At 30.0% G+C, this 14,303-nt stretch overlaps 1 protein-coding gene and 1 long non-coding RNA gene across 35 annotated transcripts in view; both read right to left on the bottom strand.

Moving 5' to 3' along the window:
* LOC148232911 (CUGBP Elav-like family member 1) overlaps positions 1-14,303 on the bottom strand; it is a 263,128-nt gene that overhangs the window by 35,426 nt on the left and 213,399 nt on the right. The gene's annotated exons all lie outside the window — the stretch shown is intronic.
* LOC148232913 (uncharacterized) lies at positions 10,706-13,430 on the bottom strand. The gene is made up of 2 exons (XR_015810522.1): positions 10,927-13,430; positions 10,706-10,883 (listed from the first exon to the last, which is right to left on the bottom strand). It is a non-coding gene; the product is annotated as an uncharacterized LOC148232913 (long non-coding RNA).

Here is a 14,303-nt window from a genome sequence, read left to right on the forward strand (position 1 = left end):
AGGGACTATAATAAAAAATCTTCCAGTTGATTATTATAATAAAAAAGAAGCATGGATGGATAGAGATATCAATAAAGATTTATTTAAATCCAAATGCATTAATATGAGATTTTTTAAAAAGTAAAAGGTTGCCAAAGATCGTTGTATTGTTAATAGATAATGGTCTTTCTCATCCGAATTAAAGCATATTGAAAACGAACGATGGCATAATGATATAAGTCTTATTCCAGCCATGAACCAAAGTGTTATATGGTAAATGTGCTGGTCTTCTTCTGGAAGATGATGACTTGATCAATTTACAGAAAAAAATCGACATTGGATGCTATATATGGAATAGCACAATCTTGGGCAAAAGTAAAGTCAGTAACTTTGTTAGATCGTGAAGAAAGATTCTTCCCAAAGTGGAAATATATGTATTTGATTCTGAAGAAACTGAGGTAAGTGATAAATCTGAAAAATGCAGATTAATAGACAATTTAAAATAATTTGAAAATGTCGATTGAAAAAACTTTGAAGAATGGTTTGATCGCGATTTAAATGATCTGTGTTTTCAATGCTTAAATAATGTGGATATAGTTTCTATTGTTATCTAAACAGAAGAGGAAGGGAGTGATAGTGAGAATGCAAGTAAAGAAGATACTAACAATTACATTAGTCGCAAGATGTTGCTGACTTCTATTGAAACTTTAGCAAAAAGGATTTAAATATACCGATATAATAAATTGTACAAATATTCTAAAATAATTAAGAGATTCTCAAAAGCAATTGAGAAAAAAAGTTTTTATAATACAAATAAAATATATATAATTTATTTGTAAATATATTACATATACATATTTTAAAGCCAAATAGAAATTGATTATTCAGATTTTCCGTGCCCCTCCTCCTAAACATTAGCCCGGAAAATATAGAAGAAGTGGGTTGAATTCAATGTATAAACTATTAAACCTTGAAGATACGTATAGTTTTCCTTTGATATTGTTATTTGCGTAGGTTTTCCCTTTATACTTGAATAATAAGTATATCGAATGACATCATTATCATTTATTAATACATGGTTATAAAATGGGGCGTCGACGGTATCGTTGTTATCTCAATGGCAGATTTTCACATGAGCCATATGCAATCTAATTATTTATTTAAAGTTAAATAATTAGATTGCATATGTATGAAGTATTAATACATATACATTTAGAATGTTTTAAGTGTTTTTATTAAATATACTATATATCAAACATTTTATATGCTACTACCACTGAGAATATTATTTTCCGATACTTCGCGTCTGACCGAGCGGTTTAACGAAATTGCCCACAGGCCTAATCTGTTTCGCCTGGTTTTATTGAGTTAGCAAACGTGAGGACATGATAGGACCGAACCAAAACTCTGATTCGATTAAGCAGAGGCTAACCAACTTTCGTCCCGTGGATAATTCGCAGCGTTCAAGTGGGTCAACTTAGGACGCGATTAGTGGGATACGCCATATACCTATCTATACATATTGAATCTCCTACCCTTGCGTAGATATCTATCTACCCCGAGCAATTATACGAATGACTACTTCCATGGACGATTGCTTGAAATAATAGGCTGAGTATTAAGTCATTGCGTTTACAATAATTGTGGTGGCAAACATTGCAAAGGGCGCTGCATGGAAATTCCAAAAAAAAAAATTACATAAATATCATCGTTATTTTTATTTTATTTAAAAAGAAAGTAACACTGAAGTTGTTTCAAAAATGTATTAATAATCAACTGCGTATTGTAACGACTTTCATACCATAAGTTAGGCTTAGATGAAATTAAATTATTTTAATTAATAGTATCCATATGATAATTAAAAATTTTGGTTAAGAGCATTAAGGAGTAAAACGATTCGATTATTATCTTCTATTTTTTAAAAATCTCACGTTTCCATATTATTATTCTATTAAAAAGCTTTTCAAAATAATTATTTGAGAACACTAAAAAATAATTTAAATGAAGAAAATAAATAAAAAAGTAGGTAGTACAATAAAACAGTGAAAGATCGACCGCCGTACATGTACGGCGATACTTCTTAAAGAGTTAACTTGTATTTAATGTATTGTACTTATGTATATTTTTTAATTCAATTTTATGAAAAAAAATATTTCGAGCGCAAAACGCGATATTAGGAGCACGCAACACCCAGATTTTAATTTAAATGAATTAAATTAAACCATACACTTTTTTGTCTTTCCTGTTTAGAGTTTCAACGTTCATGCTATGTATATTTATTTTTTGTAAATCATCCGTTGCAACATGACTGGCATTAGCCCAACTTTTTACAACGGGGTCAACACATATAATGTTAAAATAAAAGTATGTAAATCATTAAAATTCATTTTAATAATTATAAAATATTATTACAGCTTACAATTGATGTCACTTTGCTAAAACGTGCACTCAATTTGATTAAAATTAATATTTTTATATTCATTCGCAAGATTCCGATTTTCTATAGATAAGCCCTAGGGTTTATATGTGATTTGAACCTAGGTATTTCAAGTAGTATTCACCGACTTATACCACTGGTTTATTATGGATTATAAAATCATTTACAAAGCACTTGAATCTAGAATCGCTTTTATTTTACCTCAAAAAAACTTTTGTTAAAACAATCATTCAGTTATCAAATTGGATTCCCATGGACAATACATCTCACAGCTCATGACTTTTATTTATGTAGATATTATTAAACTACGCAATAGGAATGCCATTGGATTTATAAGAGCCGTATTTAAAGGAATGCTATGGATTCCATTAAGAACGCTTAAGAGTAACGCGAGCTGAATTAACTCATTATTTGAGAATTTTTATATCATATATGTAGAGGCTAGATCGATTTTATTTGTTCAACATGATGATTAGTGAGTTGAGGAAAAGCTAAGAAAGCCATATCAGTGAATATCAATCGAAATTATAATTAAATAATAATCGCTAATTATGATCTCCCAGACACGATGGAAATTAAAAATATTAATATGATTCATATGAAATGCGAAATCATGCTTTTTTATTCTTATATAATTTAAAGCGAAAATAGTGCTTATTAAGATATAAATATATCATGATATAAATATATTATGTTGGATAGTTTTTTTAACAAAATTTCGTTGCCCGCTAAAGTAAATTAAGAACGGTCGTTAAAATTGCAATCTTGAATGGAGGTCCTATCCTTACTAAAAACATTTGCGATAAATCATTTTCTGATTCATAATCTGCACAAAACTTTTCTCACGGCGGTGTCCTATTTTAACATACTAGACCTTTTTTATATTGGACATAAATGATAATAAACAAGTAATTTAAGCTATCTAATTTTATGAAGTAAAATAAAATTTGTTTTAGTTTTAAATATGGTTATCTGAGCTACTAGTGTATCAATATATTTAAGAAAAAATTAAGATGTGTTTTCGATACATATATTTAAAGGAAATATAAAAAATATTGCAAGTGTATGTTAAAAGTGCATTTTAGAGAAGCAAAATTTTATTTTCGACTCCACGAACGGTGCATTGCTTCCTATTTGTTAAATATACACTGAGCGTTAAAATGGAGTCATTCACTTGCTCCACATGTTCGTATGCACATTTTATCACATACATATGCTGTCTACCTGTTGCCATTATACCCATATGGAAACTGAACGCATACATATACATAGATAAAGTTATTTAGATGATCGTTCATGTTAATATATTTAATATAATGCATACTTTTAAGAACTTCTGATTATTCCATATCATATACATTTGTTTAAAGAAGTACTAACATTAGTTTAATTAGTTATGATGACCTTGTGTACAAATCGTACTATCATTACAAATGCAATAGAAATGTTAGTGTTGGTAATTAGCAATTACTCAAGGTATCGAGCTAGTTAATCTACCATCTTTATGTAATGTGATTATATATAACCTTTGACTAAGATCGATAAAATAAAAGTGATATAGCTGAATACGCAGGTATACATCAACAAAAATGCATTTATGCACATAGCTTAATTGGATACTGTTAGCAGTTAACTCTGCGAACGTAAAGGCCTTGAGCTGCTTATTGCAGTTGAGTTAGCAGAGATCGGCGAATGGATGCATCTAAATAAACCAAACAATTACATGCATGTGTATATTAAATAAACTGTGTATAGATGTTCGGAAAAATACGAATTGAAGTTATATTTTATTCGGTTGAAAATATTGTTGTTTCTGTTAGGGTCTGCATGACGAGGCAGACTTTACAATGGTAGTATATACTATATTTCTGATCTTCACATTTTTCAAGAAAGGAGAATGTTTCTGTTTATGCTACAACGCGTGAAGAAGTGACTTCAGGAATTTTTTAGGAATACTTTTAGGACTTGAGTGTTAGATCTTTTTACATTTAAAAAAGTCCTATTATAATATATCTATGGCAATGTCTGGTGACTCCTAGTTCTATGAGCTTACTCAAAAGAAACACCTTAATATATTAATTGGCGGTATCATTAATTATTTTTAATATTTTAATTCAAGTAGTAATATACAAATAAATTTTTATTACATAATAGTAGAAAAGTAGTTTTAGATTAAATCTTATAAATTTATAGCTATCTTTAGTGACATATATTATATGATCATTAAGTGACAATAAAAAAATATTTGGTATCACATATTAAGTCATATTACAGTCAATCAAAATAAAAATGGAAATGAACCATATGATGATTTCATTGAATTAGACATTTCATTGCTATGTAATTCATTCATATTTTTGGAAATTTTATATGATTCAATAATACTTCAACGGATACTTAATCTATTATGTATGAAATTATTGTGTTACAATTCTCATTCCATTGCTTATATCTATTGTTAATATGATGTCTATTAATAAAATATTTAATATATATGATATACTGATTATTTTCAATTATAAATTATTCTTTCAACCGAATCATTTAATTTAATAAATGAACAGACGTTTCATTGATTCTGTAAACATTTACAAAGCACATTAATTGATTCGATGAAATATTTAAATATCTGGTAATAATATCAACATATCAAACTGATGATTTGCTGTTTTATAAAATAAATAATAATATATTACACGTTGATTATTCCGAGTTCAGTGGAACAATGTGTTATTTCAACACCGGCAGACAATATCAATGCATACACGCTATTTTCAACTCAGTTTGTTGTGTTAACAAAATTTATGCACAGTAGGTCAGATTTACTAACTGTTATTGCCAAAGTAAACAATTCATATTTATCCTCGCGTAATTGCTGGAATAATGCGGACAAAAATATCATTATGAACCAGTATCCGATATATGACTGATCAGTCGTCTGTTTATTATTTTTGGTCAAGTCACAAAAATAGATGTAAAATTTCTCGTGTTGTATTTTTAAGCGTTTCATTTTGTATGTTTCTTGGTGAGAATTAATAATCTCGAAGACAACTTATTCGATCCGCTTTATAAATCAAATAAAAAAAATGCTCCTTACGAGATTAATTTTGTGTGAGATCGCCAACTTGTGGTTAATGATAATTTTTGCAGCAAATTCAGATCTATTTTGTGCAAAACACTTAATGCATACTTATAATTAAATGCGTTCTATAAATATAATTTTGTTGTGTGGAAAATCTGTTTGAACAAAAATAAACATTCCAATTCCTATACTAGCGTTTCTCCTTTCTTCGAATTTTTCAAGAAAAACCAAATATTTATATTTTCAACTTATAATATACTATAATGCAATATTTAACTATTATAATTTACTACTAATTATGTTTTAAAAACATGATTTGCAAATTTTAAGTTGATTACAAAAAAAAGCAATGTTCAAAATATTAAAATGTTGGAATAACGTCCAGATTTAACTTTTATTTATTCGTAACGACTAGAGACTTCAAATACCGAATATATTTGCCTTTTTAACTATTCGTTATTTAAATATTTGTTTAACTATCCGTTTAGATTTGTAGTGAAATATTTAAACAATTGAAATATTTGATCAATTTTATCTGCCCCAATATACTATAAATATATTTATCATCGTATCTATATTTTATTTATAACAACTATGACCATAACAACTAATAGCAACAAAAAAATAAACACATTATAATTGCCGAAATTTCATAAATTACTTATATTTCCTAGTTAATATTTTGCAGCTGTGATCTTTTCAAATGTATATTTTTTGTTTATTTCAAATCAATACACAAAATGAAAATTTTAAGTCTGTTCATTTACGGTAGTAATTTATTGTAGTATTATTTTTGAGCATACCGAGTTGAAGTTGCTATAACTGATAATAAAGTACACTTCAACAGCAACTAAATGAATTCTTTAGATAGAAAGAATAGTTTAAAGCTTTAAGCATTTAATTCTCTATTGTTTTCAAAATTAAAATAAATATTCTAGACATTTTTTAGTTCATTATTATTTTTTGCATAACTTTACTAATATACTCAAATATAAAAATATTTTATAGTTTACTATTTGATATTCGAATATTTGTAAACTCAAGTAACGACTGACAAAAATACAATAAAATACAAGTGAGGTATGCCTTGTCTAAAATTAAGTTTATGTCTACTCTAGATAAACAAACCTATCGGTTGTAAATAATTTAATAATTAAAACATGTAATCGAGAGGCTAACTTTGTATTAAATGTGTGATTTCTTCAACATAACCGATAGCTTAATGCGTTACAAAGTAAGTAGAAAGACATCAGACTAAAATCAAATCTAATTTAACAACAAGCAGTCATTGTGTACGACGTAGCTTAATTTTAATTTAAATATTCATCACGATATTCAACCGTGATATTAAATAAATCTAGGAAAAATCTATGATGATAAACCGGCATTATTTTTATATAATAAATACTAATTTAAATTTGCTCAAAATATAAACAGAACGTGTGATTTTAATAGTATCGGCCTAAACCCAAACTTGCCATCTCTTTCTCAATTATGAATAATGATGAAATGGATAACACTCAAACTGACTGTGTTAATGCAAATATGGTACAAGTACTTATATATTTTTAAAAACGCATTTGTGCGGCGATAAAGACTTATCTCCTGCACTTGTTATCAGACCTAATTAAATAAGGTAGCTTTAATGGATTCTAGTAGATAACTACAAACGAAGTATACATTTATATTAATAATACGCTACATCATTTAGATTACGTGAACTTGACGAAAGATATACACCTGTGCAAGACACGTACTATCGTCGTCGTTTTAAACGTTTAAATTCTGATTTAAAATATGGCACAATCAATATTAAATACATATTAATTGATTATAAAAAATACAAAAAAGATTCTACACATACAGGGCAATATTTTTAAAAATAAATTGAATGACACATCAGAAAATAAATAATCAGCCACGAGGAAATGGACACAATTCAACGGGTTTTCGCATCTCGTTGAACTAAAGAGCTTCAAGATTGATATGGACATCAATCGGAAGGCAAAAAGTCAGGATCTGGATAACGATGGCACTTCGTCGATAGGGCGTTGAAATGCTTTACGACTTGGCACACGCACCATTGCACATCAATCAAGCGCCAACTGCGGCTGCGAATGCACCGACCTTCCGCTAGCTAGCTCACCAGAGATATACTGCTAGCTATGCGCTTCGAGATCCAATCGGGATTGCTGGGATACTTGCGTCTTTGACGAGCGACTGGACTTGATTCATTTCCATTGAAAATTGCATTGCACCCCCACCACATCCGCTACTACAGCGCAAAGTCTGGCTACTGTTACAGATAACTTTCAGATTCGGATAAGTTTCACCAGAAAGAATTTTAAGTACTTAAGCTGCTTCTGTTCCGATTACAGCCTCATAAAACATAGTCCATTAAAAATATACTTGAGTGTATAAAATGTATTTTGGCTACATTTTCTTAAAGCGGGTGGATCTATATTAAGTATAATCATACTATTTGAAAATAATCTAATTATTAAGGAACAAGGAATTGGTATATTGCTTCTTGAAAATGTGTTTTACAAATGCATCGCATTCAATAAATTAAGAACATCGTGACCTAACGTGATGTAATGTACGAACCAGAGTTCCTCGTTATTGTCATTAAAAATATCAATGTGCAATGCCGTATTAAGGAGTAAGATGGCGATAGCAATAGGCAAGTCCTGGTTCTACCAGGCGTCAAAAGAGGACGAGATTGTGACTCTCGAAGACGTGCCGGAACCCTAAACTGGAGTTACTGAAATATATTAAATTGTTAATATCATCCTTTAATAGTTTAAAGAGATGCTTTGCAACATACAACTTTCTGCGAGAACTCCCAACGCTTCCTAAAATAAAAGCGCTGAGATACAAAAACAGGTAATTCCTAAATATCCTTATATAAAGGTAACTCAAAAATGTTTTATGAACTAACTTGTTTAAAAGAAAGTATTTGGTAACTTAGAGATTCTAAATTATAAATTTGATTTAATAATGCTACCAAGTGAAGTGTCATAAAGGACACGAATAACTGAAACGCGTTCCTCATAACAAAGCCAAATTTTTTTGTTCACGTAGTTTACGTGTAGAGAGAATCTTCAGATGCTCTCAAAAGTGATTCCGAGATCTTTAGTGAAAGTATATATAATTAAGACCCTTTCATTTTCCAAAATTGAAAAGCAAATGGTTGATTGCCCATTTCAATAGAGAATCTGAATCACATTAGAGTGAAAGATCCCGAAAGATTTCAATAAGACTTTACGTGACACGAAAATCATATAGATATTTGATCATTATCTTGTCGATTCTGAACTATTTTAAATATTCTTCGCATTATAATCTTAATGTTTTACGAGCCAATACAAAGCTTCTAATGAATTAAAAAAATAAAAAAGGAAAACAATAAACGCTCGCTCACCGGCTTTATACCACCGACGGTTAGGTTAGATCAGGGATGGCCGAAATAGAATCACACAGAACGATCAGTGCCAGAAAGTTTTTTTTTTAAGAATTTACGCATGCTGTGACGCGTCGTAAATTGGTACTTTTATCGCTGTCATATATCATGTTTAGGTGATATTATGGTGGTTTTAGGTCACGTGCGACATTAGCCACTTAGCTGAAGGGAGGAAAATGTTCCATGAGGTCAATGTTGGAATTTTCATGGATCATATGAATACTGGTCATAAAACAGACACATCTGATAACAGAACATACAACATGTACACTGGATTATTATATTGTATGTTTAACAAAATGTAGCATAATCTAAGTTCAATGTTATATACATATTTATTATTAATTGTAATTGTTATATATTTTTGATTTCCTTTTAGATGCGTAACATAAAAGGTATAAAAAGTAGTAAAAAAGGAATGGAAGTTATAATTGACGAATCTATTCGTACACTTAGTTGTGTATTTAATAAATCAGAGAATGGCTTAGAGATTTATAATACATATTTTTATAAAAATATACTAATAACAAAGCTGTTCTTTACTATATAATATAATCATAATTCAAAAGTTTATCATAAATTTTATTAAATGATCCATTCCCATTTTTTTACACTGAGAAGATCATTCATTCTGAAATTTCATTTTAATTAATGGACAATAAAATACACTGAAGCATGCAAATGGCATATAATACTAGTAATTTTTTTTATAAACCATAATTTTTTATTATAAGATAATTTTAGGACGCGCTTATTTAGATCATTATATTTGTTTCTATTACAATAATTGTGTTGTATTTTAGAATGAACTAAAGAACATCTAATAATACGCCGTCGTATCATGGGCGTACATATATTTAATAAAGCATTGTTTAGAATAGTTGTTTATAAGACAGCGACAGGTGTTGAGATCTTGAGATGAACTATGATGATGATAATTTTATGTCATCATGAACTAGTGTTTATATATTTTTTTTGATACTTCATAGGCGTGAATCGAATGTTGTCGTTTTAGACATTGCCCTTATGCATTTATGACATATTAGGTTAAACAACTCTATACAATAATTTAATTCGTTACTATTTTATTGATCTAAAAAATGTGTTTCTTGTCATCAGATTTGTCAACACAGTCGTTGATTTGTCATCAACTTTCATCTGCTATTGTGCGTTATAATGGCGAAAGCTTATCCATCCATCATCAGTCTATTGGCATTGCACAACCAAATTATTGCTCGGAAATGATGGAGGAGTATCTTGCGTCGACGAGCACTCCATCATCGTTAATACTTGGTAAAAATGTGGACGATAGAAATAGCATGCTTGAAAGCGTCGATGGGTTTATTTTAGTTTAGTTTACTGTATGAAGCTTCAGGTGCGAAAGCATTATATTTATATACAATATATATTAGGTATAAAAGTTTATAATACAATTAGCAGTAATATGTTTATCAATATTTATTCTATCATTTTAAAACATAAACAATTTAATATTTGCATTACGACAAATGTGCAAAGCAAAGCAACTGTAGTCATGATAAAACAATTTGCGGTAAATAGTAATACAAAAGCATATTCTTAATATGATATATATACTATGACTATGTATATAAAATCCTCCACATTTTGACACGTCTAAATCGACTTCTGTATAGCTATTCTTTAGGACCCTGCTAAAGACATTTGTAACTTTTTATATTTTTCAATGTTTTTCAGTCCCGTTTTAGTACCATGAGTATGGTCATTTCTTTCTTAACTTGTCAAGAGCAAATTTTGCATGAATTTTATAGCCATTGCAAAGCTTATTTAGAGGATTTAATTTTTTTTCTCATTCTCAAGACCGTTATGCATTTAAAAAGTAAAGCAAAAACTGCGCTTTTTAACCAAACATAGACTGAATTGCGTTAAACTTATAAGTAGTGCTAGAATTAAAAAAACGGCAAGTAAAGTTTGTATATTTGTGGCGGCCGTTTGTCAGCAAAAGTGATACGATGTTTCTTGCAATCAATTTAAAAAGAGACATCGTGATAAGATCTTTTATGCAAATATAATAATTATTATCTTATCATACTTTTCTGAGTAATTTATTTCTCTAGGCGCCAGTGAAAACAACAACTGTGAGCCACGCCATACAGTTGCTCTTGAGTCAACGTTGAAATAGGCAACGCACTCTCATTTTCATTGGCCTGATGCTAGATAATGACTCGCTGAGCCGTCATTATAGGATTAATAGCAAGGCAGAACCACAGAATGTCGCCATTCGACAAGCTCTCGTCCTTGGCCGGTCGCCTCCATTGAATATTCTACCGCATTTAAGGTATTCTCCAGAGAGAGTCCCTAACGGCACCACCGATAAATGTGACAGTTTTTTCAATTTGCCCCTACTGAGCGAAACCTTCTTTAGAGGGTGCTCGAAAAACATGTTCTAATTGGGATGTTTGGGTGTTCTTTATGTACATAGTATTATATGTAAAATGTAAATTTAAAATTAATTATAAACCTTCCGTGACAGAATCACCACTTAATTTATTTAATGTTTTACTCTCAAGTACACGAAAAATATTATGTATATACTACATATGTAATGTAAATGTATCACTCATTCCGTAGCAAAGCTAAATATAATCTGATTGACGTTTAAGCAATAAATTGCGTCGACTTTTTCTCAGGAGAGAGCGACAGATATTGACATTTCTATATTTATCTAGATGATAAATTGTGTTTGCGTGCAAATATTCTCTTTAGGACGCGTTACGCATATTTTGGGCCAAACATTGTTTTTTTTTTCAATACGTTTAAACACTTCTTGGCTCCAAACACATAACATTGCGAGCATATATTGAATAACATGCAATTGTTTATTTTATTTTCGGAGCAATTAAAATGTATTTTTATAAATAAAAATATGGGTCAAGTAAAAAAATCTTAATGTCGTTAAAACCGCCCCTCCCCCCATTAGCGCATTATCTTAGTGGCTCAGTTGGTGCCAACATGAGATGGGATTAAGCGACTACATATCATCCCGCCGGATTGTCTCTAGTGTTTCATCCGTCGTGCAGCAAGTGGGACGGTCTTATCTTTTTTTGGTGCCACTAATAGGACGACGGCTGGTCTCCGTCAAGATCTTTGCACGCGTTTCATAGTCATAAACATTAACGCCATGCGTACGTTTGCGAACGTCACGCTGTCACGCAGCAGAGGAGCGCCTGCAATGTTGGCAGCACTGCGCGAGCGACAAACGTCAAAATGAGCTCAAATTTTAAATGCAGCTGATTAAAGCGGATGTTGTTATTACCATTAATTATAATTTCGCTAGGATGTGACTTGTATAATTCGAACTAGACTATCTATTAATAAAAGCGAATTTAAAAATGTGTTTGATTTCACAAATATAGGGCAGATAGTGTGCAAGATCACACGAGCTTGTTCCGAAGCAAAAAATAGTTTCCGAATAATAGCTGAACAAGCATTTTAAACTGGATCGAATACATAATTATATAGAGCAATTAACTACTACAGCTTTATTTTTTACGGTGTTTCAAGCTTTGCTCTATTACTTTATGACACAAAAAAGAAATGATACACAGCCTTACTATCTGTCAGATATATAGCTAAGAATACTACAATTTAAGGTATTTGCCAGATAACCTTGTTAAACTAAACTAAATTTCACATGCAATGCTGATAAACTTAGCAGATAAGCAAGCAAACCAGCATGATAGACGAGTTGTTTAAGTCGCTGACTATTAACATGTAAGACTTAAGTCTAAATCCCACATGCACTTCAGTATTTTTTAATTTCTTTCATGACTGGAGGATCGGACTTAGTGATTATTATATAATTAAAATTCCGATCGAGCATCATAGATTAGGTTTACAAAGATTTTCTATATTTCACGGTGAATTAATAATTAAAATCGAGATAGATTGTACATATGAAGAATTCAAAATTCTTTAATAAGGAACTTCTTTAGCTCAAAGATGATATCTTTAATGTATTTAACAAAAAAATATATATATAAATATGTGTTAGGTAAGGTAACCAAACGACATTCTTCGAGGATTAAGCAAGTCCTTCTTTGTCTTTCATGAACAAAAAATTCCGAAATGACCTTGTTTATAGCTCTCGTAACAATTTGTCCTCCTCAAGCAAATTTTATTTAAGATGGTCTTGGTTCAACAAAAATTTAAAATTTCTGAAATGATTTTTTCTTTATTTTTTTTAGCTCCCGCAACAATTTGTTTTCCTTTTATATCCTTGAACAAATATTTACAAAATGACCTTTTTTTCCCCGCAGAAATAATGAGCATTTTATTCGTGTGCTCTTTTTTTATATTTGCAAAATCTGGTCACCTTATATTAGGTATCTTCCAAGAAATGCCTTGTTAGACTCATGTATTTATATTGTATATACTGAATAGCTTAGATATGCGTCAGTAATTTTTTATTGTCCACTAATTTGTGATACTTGCGCTTTAAAAATGTTGATTGAATTTACGTATTTCGAGCATGTTTAAGATCAAAGGCAAAAAATGGTTTACTGGAAAATAATTTACTCAAAGACGCACCCGTTCAAGAAAAACCTTAGTGATTAATAATCAAGAAGAACGAACCGCTATTAATAAAAGCGTTTTAAAACTCTCCGAATTTTTCAAAGTAAGCAACGAAAAAATTTGCTTACTTTTACAAATAGCAATCTTGTAGATGAAAACTTGCTTCAAAGTCTAACAATATGATCATTTCTACTTTATTGATCTTTCGCTTAATTGCAATGATCAATGGATTTTCTTCTGCATTGAAACAAATCTAATATTAGATGTCATAAAATGATTCAGTTTCAAACAGTTCAAAGACGATTCATCTACAGAAGATAATGATTTGTGTATTATAGACTGTAGGCGAAATTGTCCACTACAAGTTTCTCGATAGAAGCCAAACAATTTCGGCTGAGATCTACTTTATATAACTGGGACGCGTAAAGGATGCTTAACTTTAGAAAGAACCGAGGCTTTTTAATCAAAATAAAGATACATTTAGGAAAAAGTTTGTTTTAAAGATCCTACCACATGATTTATCACTTTTGGCTATGAATAATATAAAAATAAAATTTATATTAAAGTTTGTATATTTCGCCAGTATTTTGAAACTTGTATCTTGTTAGGAAAGAGTCATAGATAATTGCCATTATTTGATTTTTAATATATAAAACTTTTTTGTTTACCTGATATAATCTGTCCTAAGATATCTGCGCTTTACATATAAACGCAATAGCATATAACGTAATTCACGCTAGAACAAAATAACGCTATAAATCTCTATGGTGTCGAAAGAGTTGAGATTT

The sequence above is a fragment of the Plectrocnemia conspersa genome, unplaced genomic scaffold (assembly GCF_051122295.1).
Source record: "Plectrocnemia conspersa isolate PC_06_02 unplaced genomic scaffold, ASM5112229v1 ptg000008l, whole genome shotgun sequence".
Classification (NCBI taxonomy): Eukaryota; Metazoa; Arthropoda; class Insecta; order Trichoptera; family Polycentropodidae; genus Plectrocnemia; species Plectrocnemia conspersa.